General features: G+C 41.8%; 1 protein-coding gene across 3 annotated transcripts in view; it reads left to right on the top strand.

Moving 5' to 3' along the window:
* The first annotated feature begins 753 nt into the window (after positions 1–753).
* The window catches only part of LOC131689408 (neurocalcin homolog), a 490,006-nt gene continuing 472,889 nt past the window's right edge, over positions 754–17,870 (top strand). The window contains exon 1 of one of the 3 annotated variants that reach the window (XM_058974470.1): positions 754–1,359. The gene's annotated coding sequence lies outside the window, so the exon portion shown is untranslated. Of the gene's footprint in view, positions 1,427–17,870 lie in introns of all 3 variants that reach the window. The other 2 variants (XM_058974468.1, XM_058974469.1) reach the window with 2 other exon arrangements.

The following is a 17,870-nucleotide window of genomic DNA, read 5'->3' as shown; positions in this document are numbered from 1 at the left end:
AACTGATACAGTAAATCCACAATAAATTTTACTATTTTCGAGCAAAAAATGTATGGAGAAAAATTAATTTTTTAATGTTAAGATGCATAAATAACCTCCTTTTTTAGTGTAAAAGTTGTTTTTATATTGAAGTTTACTGTAGAAACATTAATGTTTATTGTTTTTGTATTTGTATTATAGCATAACAATATTGTTAAGTTTAGAGAGATGGCATTATAAAAAAAATACACAAACTTTAACCCATATAGTGCCATGATTCCACATATTGTTTGGATGATACCCTAAACAGGTCGTTAGGCTCTTGAATCATACGATGTTTATTAGGATGACCTCTATCGGATTATGCTATAAAATAGAAATTTTATTCTTCATTTAATTTAATTTAATTTCAAAACAAAATTAACCGAGAAAAACCCTTCACTTATTTCACATTAAAAATATTCACACTGTTCACAAAATTAATTTAACAAATTTTGTTCTGATATTCTATGAGAAGCCTCCCCAGAAGAACGAGGGGTAAGCGGTTGACTGCCGCGAATGGGACTATTTTCGCGAAATGTCGAAATATTTTGTACTTTTCAAGCTTGAGGCATGTTTTGAAGTATTTACCGAATGAGTAAATGAAAGGGAACTATAACAATAATCCTCGCCCGCGCGTGTTCGTTCTTCACCAATGCTGCCGACGGTGTAGGAGGAAAACACATCGCATGTCACGGGAGCATACATATTCCAATTAGAACGAACGGGACAGCGTGCACCCAGAGAGATCTAGCTACCAGGCGAGACCGAAAAAAGCCAAAAGGAAAAATAACTTTTCAGCAGCTCGTTCTCGTTGTCGCCGTCGTCGTGGTCGCGTTTTCCACACATAGCCGTGCGTGTTCTTTGGCAGGGTTCCGATTTTTCTCTGCCTACAACAAACTGCTCTAATCCCGATCGAGTTGTGTGCAGAGCAGACCGTGTTCCAATAAGAACGCGAATAAAACAATTTGGACTTGCTTGGCCTACGGTGTGCCTATCAGCACAGCTCAGCGTAGAACAATAATTTTGCTTCTATTGGTTCAACAGTGTCGTGTGCCCTAGGCTTTGATTACTACACGGTTGTGGTAATTCGGTTGCGAAAAGTAGTGAAACTCCCCAGTTTTACCGAAAGCCCGTTGTGTCCTTTTTGATTAGTGGCTCGAAGCTCTCACATAGAATCAGCGTGAAAAGTTACATCCAGTGCCAGTGAAATCTAGAAAAATAGCAAGAAACAGCAAAATATTGTGGCGAAGAAAATTTTTGCTAGCACCGTAGAACAAGTTCCAATCGGATTCTCGGTGCTTCTTGCTTGCGTTCAGTGAGAAGTTTTGTGTGTAGAAGGTGAAACAGACGGAAAACGAGTTCCAATTGGAGCTCGCTGTCTATTGCTGGTGAATATAATCTTATTGTGATTATCTGGCTGGGCGAGAATGCAGGATGGAAGCAGCTGGATTCAAGACAGATTCGACTGGATCTCAATACCGGACGGTTACTGCTGGCTGGGCCAGCAGATGACCTCTAGTCGGGGAGGGTTGCGGGAAGTATCCCGCGAAAGCGAGACAGAGAGAAAATGCATGTATTTTTGGATGTGTCCGTTTTTTTCCCCCGTCGGTAGGTTTTTGCACGGCCAGAGAGCCCTCGGAATGTTGTAGCAGGAAAAAAAATTGCAAAAACGAGTGAGCGAGAGAGAGAATGCTGCTGGATATATTATGCCCCGAGATTGCTGCTGCTACTGCTGTTGTTGATATGGTGCGCTGTTCCGGCGAGAAGGGTTGCCAAATGTGTGGGTTGAAGCATATGAACTTTTTCTGGAAGAAATTTATTATAGAATTCACTTAATAATTACTGAAAATTTCTGTTGTTAGACATTAAATATTTATCCCGGAGGTCAGTAGATGTTTCGGAGACGCATAAGTGTTTGGGATGTTATCAATTTGGAGATATAAAGTACTCTAATATGATCGGAGCAAACTAATGCGGATTACTTCCCTGGTTAAAATTTAAGGATTAATTTGCACTAGGATTTCGGAAGACTAACTTCACTTAAAGATGCCAGTTTCAAATTACAGCTTTATCTATTTTAGGCATTTTTTGATACTTCCCAAACTTAAAATTATTATTTGCAGACATTTGAAAAAAGTATCCGGCATAACTTCACTTTACAAATGTCGATTGTCAAAAGAGGACTTACCTCGTTATATTCGACGTACTTATCCACGGAAAAATAAAACGATCCACAGAATAAGTTCTTTTAATTTATTTTTTGAGTTGTGCGTCGCTTTCGCACTTATTAGTGTTGTCAAAAACAAAATGAAAGATTGGACTCAGTCGAGGTCTTCAGTGGAATAAGGTACTTTTGAGTTATTTGGGATATACTCAAAATTAGGTAAATTTGACTTAAATTTAAGTACATTGAACTCAACGATGAGTATAAAAACCTATCAATGAGTTGTGATTTTTGCCGTGCTTAAATTGTAACTACACAACACGGTTTACCTAATATTGCCTTATTCCACGATACCCCGAGATTGAATCAAAAGAATTCAATTTTCGGTAGTTTTTCGTATGCGTGCATGTTGCATTGATCGATAAAGGACGATTCAGACGATACATCAGCTTTCGTCAACGTCAACGGAACGTCACCGTTCCGTCAGGATAAGTTACTTGCAGTTAAATGGAGGCATTCACACACAACATCAACGGCACGGAACGTTTTGACGTACGGCACGTGTGAACGGGCGCAAGAGAAAAGTATTTAACTTATCCTGACGGAACGGTGACGTTCCGTTGACGTTGACGGAAGCTGATGTATCGTCTGAATCGTACTTAAGTCGACCAATGCATGTAAAATTGTTTCTACCTATTAGTAGGTTATATTAATGTCGGTGGCGATGTTTGTGATGAAAAATTCTAAGATGGAACGGTCCAGCCGATTTGGAAAATTTCGTCGGGTGTTGCGAGGATCCTATAATTACCGGGTTCACTGTCTTCAGCGTGGATGATTCCATTGTGATTGTACCCTACAGCTCTTGTCGCTCATTGAAATACCCTGTGATGATAAACTTCTCTTGTCGGATCCGCTTAATCAAGTCGATGTTTAAACGGGCCTAAAATTCATCTCTTATGCTAATTTGTTTCTGATGGTATGCCACGCTGATGGTAAATAAAGCAAGTGTAGTGATAACTTGGACTCTGATTACTTCGATGCATTTCAGTTAAGTTTTTTCTTCAATTTTCAAAACAAACAAAACGCACTTCATCCGATACTAAATTCATTTTCTTAATTGGGAGAAACCGCACGGGTCTGTTGTTAATCGCAACGTTCTTTAGCCGCGACGAAAAACAAATCCTCGGTCTGTACCCAGGGTTGCCACTATTTTCCAAAAAAAATCGAGCAGTTCAGCAAAAACTGGCTGGCAAAATCTGTTGCCTGACCTCAAAGTCCTCAAAATTCGACATTCATTTTAGTCTTAATAGAATATTTATTTATCGATTTTTCTTAAATTTGAAAAAATATCACCTAGATTTCCAAGATATCTGTGTATCAACTTTTATAATTGAAAAGTGTGGTAGAATGCTGGGTTTGTCTTTTTGTCTGGAAGCTGCAAAAAAACTCTGGCTGTGCCAGATAAATCTGTCATACTGGCATCCCTGCCTGTACCAAGCGACGGTCTAATCCAAGGATACCAAGTAAAATTTGTAGAAATCTTTGCGCAACCTTTGTAAAAATATGTACAAGATTGTCTCAAAACAAGAAATCGCGACTTTTTTTTGTTTTTGCCCGAGGCAAAAATTGAGCGCGAGTTCAAAAACATCTGTGCATTATAACAGAAAACAGATGTGTACGTTTAAAAATCTGTGCAACATATTGAGACTTTGTGAAACACAGATTATTCTATGCACCTGGCATCCCTAGTCTAATAAGAACTTCACTGCTTTGCTCGACAAGCATTTCATTATGGCGTATACGCCAACTGTCAAAATTCACTTTGTGTGAAAATTCAGGAAAACACTTGCCAATCACAAATGTTGGTGGTGAGCATAAGAGACTCTTTCATTAACTACCGTGTTCGCCCAGAAACGGTTTGTCTCTAGGGACACATTTTTTAGAATATATGAGAAATTTGAAAAAAAATGCATTTCATTTTTCATCAACTTTGCACTTCCTCGTAGAAAAGTCTGTTCAATTAACGTCTAACGTTGATCTACTTCGTTCGATGTTTTGTTGTATGTATAGCTAGTTTCTTGTAAAGGTTTGATGTCTTGCACGCAGCACAAAATACATTCATTTCTATATTGATGTAAAGAAAATGAATTTAACCCTAGAACGTTGCACTTGGGTTTTCCACCCTAGAACATTGCAATGGGGTACAAATGTACTCCACGCTTTTGATCACAATTTTCGCAGGTAAAAATGCAAAGCAAAGAAATGCATAATGCATCATTTTCTTTGTTTTTTAATTGGAAAAACAGCTGCTGTGTTAGTGAAAGTACGGAATTTATTGAATCAATGATACATAAATTGGTTTAAGCAAAAAAAAAGAAAAGATCGCGGCTTTGAGTTTTTTTACAAAAAATACTATTATTTTGAGAATTTTCAACCGATTTGAAAAAAAAATTAAATTATTCTAAAAGTTGAAAGAATGGTCTAGAAACGGTATAAAATGGAATTTTGATATTTTTAAAAAAGTTGCATTATTTGGAAGAGTGAAAGTCTAAAAATCGGGTTTTGGAAAATACCATGAAATGGGGTGGGAATTGAAACTGTGGTGGACCTCCAAGCCTCGGCATCTTCGCAATCGTGTACAAAAAGCTCTGAAATAGAGACCGCTAGAACAAAGAAAACCTTAAACGCTTTGAAATGTTTTATAAGGAACGTCAGCTCGATAGTTACAGTGATTACATAAATCGTATACGATCAAATCTCAAATCGAATCCCTCATTTTTGGAATTTTGTTAGAAGCCGTAAGGAAGGTAATCAGATACCATCCAGCGTTTTCTACGATGTAAAGGTAGCTGACTCCAAAAGACTGTCAATTTATTTGTCGAATTCTTATAAAGTATTTTCATCACAGAAACGCCCATACCTTCCTCTAGCACTTGGAACCACTTTGCTAATTACTCAGCATTGGACAAAGTGGCACACGATCTAGCAATTGAGAAGCTAAGGCGACTTGGATTCTCTTCTTGGGTAACACTGCAATATGACTGCATTTTTACCTGTTGGATCGTTTCGTGCATGTTGGACTGAATACTTCAAACTCAGATTCATTTCAACTAACTTCTGGAGTTCCTCAAGGCAGTACACTGGGACCGTTCGTCTTCATACTGTTTGTGAATGGTCTATGTCGTCATTCGAATTGCGACAAAGTTTTGTATGCTGAAGACCTAAAAATGTATAAAATCTACTCTGCCAAAGATTGCTCAGATCTACAATTGGACATTGACTTGCTATCGCGATGGTGTAAAGAGAATGGTATGTAGGTGATCATCTAGAAATGCATAGCAATCTCATTCACTCGGCGTCGCTTATCGATCAAGCACGAATACACTCTGAATGACCAAATCCTAGAGTGTGTCGAAACCATCTGCCATTTAGGAGTAAAATTCACCAACACGATGCTCTTTACAGATCATATATCGTTGACAACCGCTAAGGCCTAAGCAGTATTGGGTTTCGTCCGACTTAACACGTCTCAGTTTAACGATATATACACATTAAAGGCAATTTTCTGTTCTTTGGTACGAAGCACACCGTCGCTTCGAATTGAAGGGATTCAGAAGAGTTTTCTTTTTTACGCCTTGAGGCAGCTTGCATGGAGGGATCCGCACCATTTGCTTGATTTCGAGAACCGATGCCGACTCATTGACACCTTCAAACATTGATTTCTCGACGAATCATCTTCAAACGATTGGCAACATAAATCGTTCGACGTTGTTGCAAGATTAAGCATCAGTGTTCCTAGTCGTCTGCTGCGCAACCACACTTTTCTTTTCGTGGCTTTCCACTGGACAACCTACGGGTACAACCAACCGCTCAGCTCATGTATCAGAGCTAGAGATGGGCGAAACAGTTCACTTCGAAGAACCATTCCCGACTGAACAGTTCTGTAAAAAGAACTAGTTCAGATGAACCGTTCTTCCGTTCAGCTGATATTTTACTTGTATCTAGCGAATGTCTCTCAAAACATTAGATTCTTGGAGAGGAACCAATCAGATGCTGCCCAAACTATTATACCCCTGTATGCTTAACAAGTTCATCAACGGTAGCGATTTCTTCATGATGTATAACTAGTGAAATAGAGAATGTGATGAGTCGTTCTTCGCCGGTTCCATTCTGGGAGAGCACAGAGAGCGGTTTGTGGGACGGCAAGTCGGTTCATTTTCATTCGTTCGCCTAAAAATCGGTCCGAGAAATTCGCCAAACGGCTTTGGGTCAGGTTCAGTTCATTCGCTTTGAAGAGAATTGAGAACTACCGTTCTTTTAAAAAGAACTTCCGTTCGCTCATTCTCTTCGAAGAACCAGTTCACTTGAACCGTTCGCGAACGAATGGCCCATCTCTACTGGGCAGGAGAGTACGACCTACTGGAGCTTACAATACAGCTTGTGACGGCTTATTCAAATTTTACATGCTTTGACCCGTAGTAAATCGCTGTAGTTCCACGCTCGATCTGGCAAATCACCCTCTTCCCTCCTCCGATGACTCCCATACTGTTGAGGTGGGCATCCACTAGCATCGAGCGACGCGTGGGAAGTCGGTAACCTTTTTCTTCCTGTGCTTCACATCGACCCAGGATGCATACGGGGATACTCGCCAAAATACCAAAATGTCACAGCACCAGCAGAATGGAGGAACAGCAGTAGCAACAGCAGCGGTGGCGGCACAACAGTGGTATAATGTTGGCTCAATTCTATAATTATCAAAAAATTCGCGTTTTCTTTAACATTGATGCCTGTTCCGTTGCCGTTTTTTTTGTCGACTTTCCCGTAACTCGGCTGTACGGTAGCACCCAGTGACGACCCTTTTCGACATTTTTCGCGTGACCGCCTCTGCTTGTATCTGCTGAAGCCGGTGGACTAAGGCGGGATCATGTGAGACAGCGAAATAATAAAATGTGCACGCGGAACTCCGTAGTAAGACCGACCCGACATACGAGGACAATGCGGTGAGAGATGCCGATATTACTGTGTAAGAAGTTTTCTTCCTGCTGATTCTGTATTCTGATGATAGTTGCCTCCCGGCGGAATATTTTTTGTTAGTAGGTCATGGCGAATGAGTAATAAAATCAAATTGCGGAAGACAGCTGGCGACAACGAAGGAAGGGTATAAGAGTGAGGCTCTCCATAATCATAAATTGTGGAATCAGGGATAAAGCGTTGCATTCAGAGCAAAACTAATATCGATGGAAAAGAATTTTGATATACATATGACAGCAAAATTCCAGGCGGTGAGGTTCTGTCGAATTACTCATATTAATCGTTTTCAATAACCCTAAATTCATTCGAAATAATAAAGACGCACTAAAATCAAAGTTGCGACCAAAAATGTTGCATCACGTGCATCGTTTATTGAGTGCTCAAAACCAAACGCCTCTGCTTTAGAACCTTTTCCTACAGCGCGCTGTCGCAACGGAACGCTCGTGTCGATCACAAATCAAAACAAGTACCTTGTAAACGCTTCTTCGCCTGCTCCATTCACACACACTCGCACAGTCACCCGGCCGGCATCGATTAACCATTTGATCCGTTTCTAAAAGTGGCAAATTTACACTTGGTACACTTCAAAGCGGAGCATGACTTTCCCCAAATTTGCCTGCTTACAAGCCAATGTTTCCCGCATTCGCATCCCCATCCGCATCGGTATGATCATCTGCTCGATGGTGTCGATTGGCGATCTGCCAAAAGCCAGCGGAATCTCTCCTGCACTTCAAAAATACCCGCACACCGTCAAAACAGTCCGGACACAATTTCGAATTCGCTTGCCACTTTCTGCTGTTCTGGTGCCGATGTTGCAAGAGCACTATAAATTTAACATACCAGTGGATGAACTGAAATAACGGTGGGATGGAAATCGGAGGAAAATTGTCGTATTTTCTTGCCACCATTTCTGCTGCGCCCCGCTCGCCCTTTCCCGCCCGCCACACTTAGTGGCTGTCGTCGTTGTTTTTCCTTGTTGTTTTCTCCCGCTCGCGGCAATCTATTCTAGATGTAAATCAGACTGCTTCTGCTACTGCCAAGCATGGCAGGAGCCGCCAACGGGACTGGCTAACGACTTCTACTGCGCTCAAGTCAAAATTCCCTTCGGTGCGCGGTTCAGCCGTTTTCGTTCGACCGACAGCGACATGTCTTCGCTCGATGTACACACAAAAAACAGGGACAGTACTGTGAATGCGACAAAATTTTGCAAGCACCAATTAAAATTCCGTCGATGTTGGTTGGAGTGTGGGGATTTTCCTTAATCTACATTGATTTTGTTATTCATCCGGAGCGATTTTGTCTTTGTATGGTACGAATAACGAACAATTCCGTTGGAAACGGTGATAATTCTGTCCTCCAGTTTTTTTATTTGTACTGGAGGGATTGTTGTGTTTAGTTTAAGCCAGTATAAGTGAAGCTTTAAAACAACCGAAACCGACGATTCGACAGTTCTTCGTCAATGTCAGTGTCGAGCAGCCTTGCAGTCCATCGATAGCCTGCGTTATTCTCGTCCCGGCAGTTTTCGCGCGCTTCTCCTCCGTGGTGTGCCCTTGACCGTTTGCCAATGAAACCAGCAGCAAGCAGCAGAAACCCTTGCACCTACAGGCGAGCAGCCCAGCGCAATCGACAAAGGTGAGTAAACGACATAAACCAATTGATAAAGAGTAGAAAAAATCCCCATTTTCATGGTTATTGAACATTGCGGCTTTCTTCGTGCGTTTTCCATTTTTCCCCTTTTTTCAGCAGGCTTGCGTAGGGTGGTTGTACTCTGTGTAAAATTCATTTGTTACCGATGCAGGGATATAGTGTATAATATACACTGTATATAACAAATTTTATTTACAAATGTGCATCAATTTCCAATTTGATAACTTCAACGGAAACGTTCTGAACACTCACTTGACAGTCAACACAATTAAAAAGAAAAACTATTGAACATAACAAAACTCATGCCAGAATCCAACAGGAAGTAGACCAAGAGGCTGTCAAAATTTGCCATAAAATCTTTGTCTGGCAAGCGAACTGCGGATGTGACAAAATGATTCTGCTCTTCATTGCATCTTGGACCGTCGACGGAACTCTGCTGTTTTGAGGTCTCACGAAGGCCTGATAATGTTACTGGCTGGATTTACAATCTTCCACTATTCTAGTTCTTCATTTCCAGAAAGTTAGAAGAGAAGGTTTTTGTTTTCGTTGCTTGCACTGGCGGTGTCATGAAAACTACGAATAGAAAGCCCCCAATTTATTTGCCACAAACAATATTATTTAAGGATCATTCTTTGATTATCAGGAAGTCTCCTGAGTTTTTGTCGATAAGCCCTGGCTTAGGACTCTCTTGAATTTGGAATGTCCCATGTCAGGACTCCCGAAGATGACAAAATACTTGATTAACCTTGGCAGCCCAAGGACGCGTGCTCGAGGTGGACAATATGAGCAGAGGAAGATAAGGGTTAGTACTGAAAGCATTGCGTGCCATTGCATGCTTCAGTTTGAAAAATGATTGGGAATCCTTGTTTTCGATAACAAAATACTCTTCCTCTCCTTGCTTGGCGCAGAGGCTGGAACCTTAACGGTGATATGTACTGCTGATGCGACTGAAAGTTGAAATCTTGCGGACTGGCGATAGGATGACATGCAGTGGGAAGAGCAAAACGTCCAGTATCTATAAGAAAAACCATCGAAATCATAAGGCCGATTTGATTGTCACTCTTGTTCATTGCTTGAACAAATCTTCTATGGACGAAAAGTCTTAGTGGTAATTGTAGAACCCAGTGGCGTAGTAAGAAAATTTTTCGGGGGGGGATATGAAATTTTTTTTGTATATATATATATGAAAAAATGTTCAAAAACATTCTGAGCAGGAAAAAAATGTTCAAAAACCAACAACTCAGGGAACGGGTTTGGGTAGTCAAGGTAGGAAAGCTAGCTGTTGGTATAAAATAAATGCTCTTCCCCTACGAGGACAATCTGGGCGGCAAACTTCAGACAGTCTAATTTACTGAGCCCTTCAGTTCCCTTGTGCCATTCAGTACCACTTCCTCGTTGAGCTTCTCGGTCTAGTCTCCGACGATAGATCTAGCCTACTCCAACGAAAAGTTCCCCGGCGAGAGAAGTTCGAGCCAACCAGCCAGGTGCTGCGGTCAGTTCGGCGATTCCGGTAGAATAGGGCATCCGGTTTGCTGGAGCCCCGGCGCGACTGGTGGTGTATCGTCGCGGTCTACACGGTCTCGTTCCCGGTGGTGAATCTGACTGTAAGCTGACGGATAGGTCTCAGACAAAAGAAGTTCTCCCGATACCGATTCTTCTTTGGTTTCAGTACCACAACTTCTTGAGCCCTTTGACTCCGTAACCGATGCCATTTAGCACCGCAACTTTTTTAAGCCATTTAGTTCTCTTCTTGGGCCATTTAGCACTACTTCCTTGATGGTCCATTCAGTCCTCGACTTGTTCGCGAACAACTCGGTCTAGTCCCCGACGATGGACCTGACCTACTCCAACAGAGAATTCCCCGGCGAGAGAAGTTCTCCCGAGATCGAGCTAATCAGCTAGGTGCCGAGGTCAGTTCGGCGATTCTGGTGAAGCAGGGTATCCGATGAACTGGTGCGCCGATGACTCGCGAATAGTGGTGTCTCGTCGCTGCCTATTCAGTCTAGTCCCCAGCGGTGAATCTAGCTTACGCTAACGGAGAGTTCCCTGGCGAAAGAAGTTTTCTCAATATCGATTCTTCTTTGGTTTTCGCTATTTTTCTATCGGAACAACCGGTGGGGTGCCGTGGTCGGTCTGGCGAATCATGGAGCGTGACGTCCGGTTCGCTAGCGTTTCGACGACCCATACTCGCTGCTCTGTTGCAGTCTATTCGACTAGTCCTCGACGGTGGATCTAGCTTATACCTGCGGAGAGTTCCCTGGCGGTGATTGCTCTCCCGAAACCGTTGTTCGATGTCCATTCCGTTGTAAGACGGTCATGATCTACATCAACGGTTCTCAACCTTTTTCGTACCACGGACCCCTTAGATATCACACTGGGTTGCTTCGGACCCCCACAGATAAACATCAATTTTATATGCTATGAATATGTTATTTTCAATTTGTTAGGAAACAAGATTTGAAATTTCAATATGCACTCGGAAAATATATTTTTCTTCGCGGACTCCCAGCAATGACTTCGCGGACCCCAGGTTGAGAATCACTGATCTACATCATATCTCTGTTTACTGCGTTCCACGTCTCTACGTCGCTTGTCATTCTGTAGGCTACAGTATCCGGGTTGATGTCCGGTCCTCCCGTTTTAAGTAGCTCCCTGCACGTCACTTCAAACCTCGGACATTCAAAGACGCTCCAGGCACAGTGTTGACGTTACGTACCCACACTGATACTCCTTAAGCAGCCATGGTTCGGTAGGAGCTGTTTCAGGTGGAAGGTCATCTCTCCGTGCTTTCTATTGACCCACGTCGACAGGTTTGGATGAGCCGGTAGGTCCACTTTCCTTTCTCCGTATTATCCCATTCCTACTGCTGCGTCATCATCGAATCGATTCTCATCATCTTCCTCACGTTTCTGACGTTTCATTGATTGTAGCACTTGATATCCTCCGTCAGGGTAATGCAGATGGGGATCATCTCGGCGTCAAGGCATACTGCCTCCGGTACGTTATCGCAACACGTACGATCAGCATTCGAAGCGTCCTGTTCAGCTTTTCGCGGTTTCACTTGGTTTTCAGCGCCGCACCCCAAGCAGGAGCCCCATATCGCAGTATCGATGACGAGACACTCGATAAAGACCCGACATTTCGCATGTGTAATCAACGTGATTGTTAAAGCTCAATCAGTCGTCGAATATCACTCCCAATTGCTTCAGTGCACGCTTCGATGCATTCACAAGCCCTTCGATGGTGATCTGTATCCGCTGAACCGCTTTGCAGTTGCTGTGCAACAACAAATCCGTCTTGTAGTGAGCTATTTGCAGCTTGACCCAATCATCCAGCTCTCGATCGCATCTATTGTCTCCGTCACCGACACCTCTATTTCTTCAAGTGTCTCACCGTTAGTGACACATCGTTCACGAAACCAACGATTTTCACTTTCCTGGGCAGCCGCAGTGTTAAGACCCCACACTGATAGAATATATTCGTAAATCGCTAGGAATCAATTACAAACAACTTTCATAAAATATACGAATTTTTCGTACATATGATGAATCGTTCGTAGTTCTATCGAAACACTTATTTTTTATTACGAGTTTTTCGTGAAAACCACGAAATGACTTTCGTTAGCTTATTACGAAACAGCTTCATTCAGCAAACGAGTCGTTCGCTGTTATATACGAATATCTTTATAATATTTACGAGCACCATTCGTCAAACCGTCCATGCCAAAAGAGCAATATGGAGCCATTGTTGCTATTCGTCAGATAATTGTTGTTGTCTGACTATTTAGTAGTTGTGTCCGTGTCCGCCTGTTGCAGGAAGATTCCTTGATTCAGAATCTGGAGTAGTACAGAATCAGTTAAGCCGTCGCGTCCGTGCTGTCAAACATCGATCCTAAAAGATCGTTTCGTTTCTTTCACGAAAAATAATGTCGATAACTTTCGGGCAATGTAAACTAAATAAGTAAAATTTACGAAAACTTTCGTTCATCAATCAAGCGGCCATTTCTTCGTATCACAATAAAATCGATTTGGCCACATCGATTTGTTTAAATAAAAAAGACATCGATCCGAAAAGATCGACTGAAAACAATAAGAGACTAATAAATACGAAAACTTTTCTAAGATAAACGAAAAGATTTCGTGCGACCAAAGTAATCGTTCGTAATATACACAAACGTTTATTAAAATAAACAAAACATTTCATTTCATTCACGAAAAATAATGTCGTTATCAACGATAACATTCGTGCAGTGTACATTAAATGTGTAAAATTTACGAAAGCTTTCGTTCACCATACGGCCATTCTTGTTCATGAATTGAACGAAACTTACTATTTACAATGCACGAAAATACTTCGTTGCAGAAAACGACGAATGAATTCGTGCATTGCATGATTCATTATATTCACAAATTTATATTATCAGTGCATCCTAAGTGTTGGACAGAGAATGGAGCCCTGAGTAACGCCCGCTGCGACTCGCATTGCCTTCTGCCCATTTGTTCGTCTGGTACATCAGTGCTCTACTCTGGAAGCAGCTCTTCATGATCTGGCTCATTCTTTTATGTCACGCTGCAGCATTGGTCTATTCGAGGCTGGATGGCCTGGTGACTTCCCTGACTTTGGCTGCAACATCAGTTTCTGCACCTTCCTCATTTCGGGGATTACCATCGTCTAAAGACTTCAGCAGTAGCATCAAATACAAACTATTATTATTATTATTACATATTACATATTTGTATTTGGTAGCATCCTGAACATGTTCGGATATGCCAGGATCGCAGCTTTCAGCGCCACGGTTGGTATTCCATCCGGACCGAGGGTTTGCTTTGATTTTAGTCACATCTACGCGTATTTGAGCTCGTCGTTAGTCACTTGTCACTCGACTGTGTTACCTCTGTCTTCTTCGCCGTACGGTGTCGGTGACCAGGCAGTTGAATCGTGATTCGGGAAGAGACCCTCAACGATTATCTTTAGCTTACCCGGGCATATTTCAGCTGGTGTCGACGGACCATCGTCTTCGTCATGACGAATCAGCACGCGTCCCCCAGGGATTGGCGTTTATTTCTCAGCACAGCTACTTATGGCAATTGGCTTGCTAAGCTTGATCTCCCGTTTTAAAGAGTCCCTACCTTCTAGATACGTCGCTTGCGCTCTTCTCTCACTCTCCGATCTTGCGCTCTGAGCCCGCCTTCTGGCTCTAAGACAAGCAGCGTGTAGCGTACTGAGTTACTCATTTAACCAGTAAGCTGCACGCCGCCTACTGCATGGTCCTAGTTCTCATGACATTGTAACGTCACAAGCCGTCGCAATCCTTCTTGTTAGCCGTCAGCCGTATCAACGTACTTGATTCCGTTGTTCGCCGAAGTAACTCAACAAAGAGGTTTTCGTTAAAGGCTTTCGTCTTCCATTTTAGCTTGCCGCCCGTCCTTCTTCGTGCTGCGGCAGGGTTCCATTGGCCGATGCGGTAGCGAATCGCCTGGAGGTCTCTCTGGGGATACTTCTCTCACACTCTCCAGTCCATGTTCGCCGTCAGTCAAAGACTACAGAATGTGGCGAAATTTCTCTCGGTACCGATATCCGTTTCGTGAACCATTAAGCTCCTAGCTCCTCGCTTCGCCGCGATCTGCTCGTTATAGTCCTCGGCGGTTGAGCTAGCCTCCACAACGTGCCGACAGGTAGGTGTCGAGTCTGCAGCCAATTTTCACTACAAGGAAATATTTTCACAAGATAACTTTTGCAAATGAAACTTTGAGAATTTCATTTAAAATATTAGGCATATTTTTGTTTAACATATTCAATTTTTTCAAATTTCTCCAAAATACTTCGGGAGGGGTTTCGTCCCCAAAACCCCCCCCCCCCGCTACTACGCCACTGGTAGAACCACTATAGCAATGCCCTTAAATCAAGTTTTAAATAATTTTCTAATCTACGCGGACCAGGTCGTCAAAAAATAAGCCTTTATTCAAAAAAAAAAAATGTAACGCTAGAACAATTGACCAACACGTTAATATACAAACGCTTGATTCCTTCGCGATCATCTACGCATGCCTACGCTTGCAATCTTGTATACATGAAAACAACCCGGTGATTAAGCGAACATTTCAACACTTTTAATTTGACAAACCCGGTTTCAAACATGAACCTACAAACGCCCGTGTCCGCACGATCATGAATCGGTGACGTCCGGAAGTCTCTACTCTCGGTCTTAGCTACCTAGGCCCATTGGAGTGGCTCGCGGTTACATAGAAAAACTTTGAAATGATTTAAACTAGCGTTTACAGCACTTTTTGAGTTCCTTTTGTGTTCCCAAATGCAGGTGCAAAATTAGGGAGCGGCTGGTTGCCTCCCGGGTTTGCGCATTGCCTTCAAAGTTTGTATGGGATTTTACAACGGGAAAAGCAATTATTTTGCATTTACGTTAATAAAGATCGCTATTTTACTCAATATGAAAGTTCAGCTCTATAAAACTATAACTCAATCCTTGGTCAACAGTTTTGTTGAGGACGGTAACTACGAGTTCTCGAAAAATTGATTTTGAAATTTATGGTTCAAACCAATTGCAGAAATTAATTATTTCTTCCAATTCCAACACTGCTAGTGCACAAGTGCGAGTGCCATTAAATAATAACACTCAAACACGTAAATCGATTTCTTAATTTGACGGTCTAAGCCTGCGCTGAAGATGTATTCTTTATCTCAGAGGATGACATTTCCCGTCTCGTCTGCAATTGTAGTGAGTGATTCTGACAGGGAACTCTTTCGAGAACCCATCTCTACAGCTTCAGTAGGACAACTCTCAATAAAATTAAAAATAAATATTCCTAGATTATGGTGAATTTACAATCAAAATATGCACATGCAGAATATTATTGTGCCTTTAAAAATAAAATAATTTAAATTTTATAATTCAGTTTACCTAGGTTAAACTCAAAAACTCAGATAAACGACGAACGCAAAAGCAAAATATGAGTCATACGACGACACATTTAGTTTGTCATACATGACTGGCGTTCAAATGAATGAAGCCGTGTGGTGTCCGGCGGGCTGAAATCTTTTTGCACTATTTCAACCAAGAATAGAACCTCTGGGAACTGCTCCCATGTCGTAAGAGGCGACTAACAACATGCTAGGAGTTCCTAGGCCGAGGTTTTGTTCCGTACCGAAGACTTAATCTGGGCGGACCTTAAGGTTTTCCATATTACCCTCTTTCCAGTCTGTATTTAGTGAATCACTGACATATACCTTTTCTGATTCGCCTTTCTTGATTGTGTACCAACGTTTTAAGTTTCTTCTGGCGGTTGTATATTAGCCGTAAATGACGAAATCTAATTCTACACGAAGTAACAGAATATATTAATATACCGGCACTTCCACGCCAAGGTTTAACTTCCAAAGCTTTGGCTTAAAAACCGTTTTTAAAAAAAGGAAACTTTCATGCAGGAAATTTATTGAATTGGCCTAAGATGGAGCTGTCGAATTTCACAAAAAGCTTTTTATGTTGCAAGTGATCTGTAGTTGTGTTAAATTAGGTATTTTCCTATTATATTTGGAACCGTCTACCGACAAATCTACATTTACGAATACCTCCAAAAGTGACTTCTTGAGGTCTCATGAAGGCCTGACACTAGCTTTATGATACTTTTGCTTTTCTAAACAGTAATAAAAATGTCAACATTCAAGAACTTCATTTTGTCAGAAAATGTAGGGCCATCGGAAGCTAAAACTTCGTAAAATCGCACTCCTGGTCCTTTTTTCAGTGCAGTACTCTACGTCACTCGTTCAAATTTGCACCGCTCTTATGGTAGTCGGTATTTGCTACTATTACTGTTCTCCCATCCATTCTGGTAGTCAAACGGTGGGATAGCAAAATTCTTACAAGTTTCCTATCTCATGCCTCCACGCGATTCTAAGTCTATTGATGACATTTGGTCCTTAGACCGCAGAATGAGAGGGTGCGAACAGAATGAGAGGGTGCGAACAGATCTAGTCGAGAAAACATTGCCGTAAAAATGAATAGTTGATCGGAAATTAGCCCCAATACGACTAATCTGACTAGTATCTATGAACACGGCTCAATACGTATTGAAAATTCGCCGCGTCTGTTTTTATGAACCTAATTTAAAGCTCCGTTATTGCTAACAAGCCCGTGCATCAGATTAACAATCCTTTATATTTCCCTTCAGTGTTCGGTATTATCGCTCGTATACTTGTATTCCACAAACAATCCGATATGGAAAATAAGAAATACTTTCCTTGATTTATAACATCTCGCGCTATTTTTGCCAGTATAATATGCTGTCACTTGGTAGTTTTCAAGCCAATAAATATATCGTAGAGAAGAAGTAGCGAGTTCTGTCCAAATACTGTTGCAATAAATAGTGATCCGGCCCATTACGCAGATAAGATTAGCTTTTCCAGGCAATACTCCCACGATCGGCTGTGTGGAGTTCAAATTGTTTTTGTTTAGGGAACATAGTATACTCTCGTTAGCCGGCTGCCCAGAGTTTAAAAATAACCAAAAACTAAACAAGATCATCTCTTTTTCGAGTGATCGTGCACTCGAAGACTAACTAAACAACTACCTAATAAAATATGCTTTACAGGTCGCATCGTTTGCTTGGAGCGAATCCTAGACCTGATACCCTTCCAAACCACCAACTCCGCGACACCTATGGAAGAGTCTGATGAATCGTCGTCCTTCCGTTAAGTAGGTGGAGCATCAACACTTCCTGTCTACCTTATCCTTTATCCTTCCCCGTGAACGATGGAGATGGGGGCGGCCGGCAATGATGGCTATCATGCTGTTGAGGTTTTAATATGGGTCGGATTGGTATGAATTCCTACTTACCACTTCCTAAGCAACTCTTATTAGATAATCAGCAGTCAAACATGATGAAGTCAGTGTGCAATCCGCCAAAATCATCGTCACAACGCAACGCAACGCAACGCAACGCATGACTGGCGTTCAAATGAATGGTACCGCTCATATTAATAGCTTCGAATAATT

The sequence above is a fragment of the Topomyia yanbarensis genome, chromosome 3 (genome assembly GCF_030247195.1).
Source record: "Topomyia yanbarensis strain Yona2022 chromosome 3, ASM3024719v1, whole genome shotgun sequence".
Taxonomy (NCBI): Eukaryota; Metazoa; Arthropoda; class Insecta; order Diptera; family Culicidae; genus Topomyia; species Topomyia yanbarensis.
Note: the sequence above shows the minus strand (reverse complement) of the source record. Positions and strands in the feature narration are given on the sequence as shown.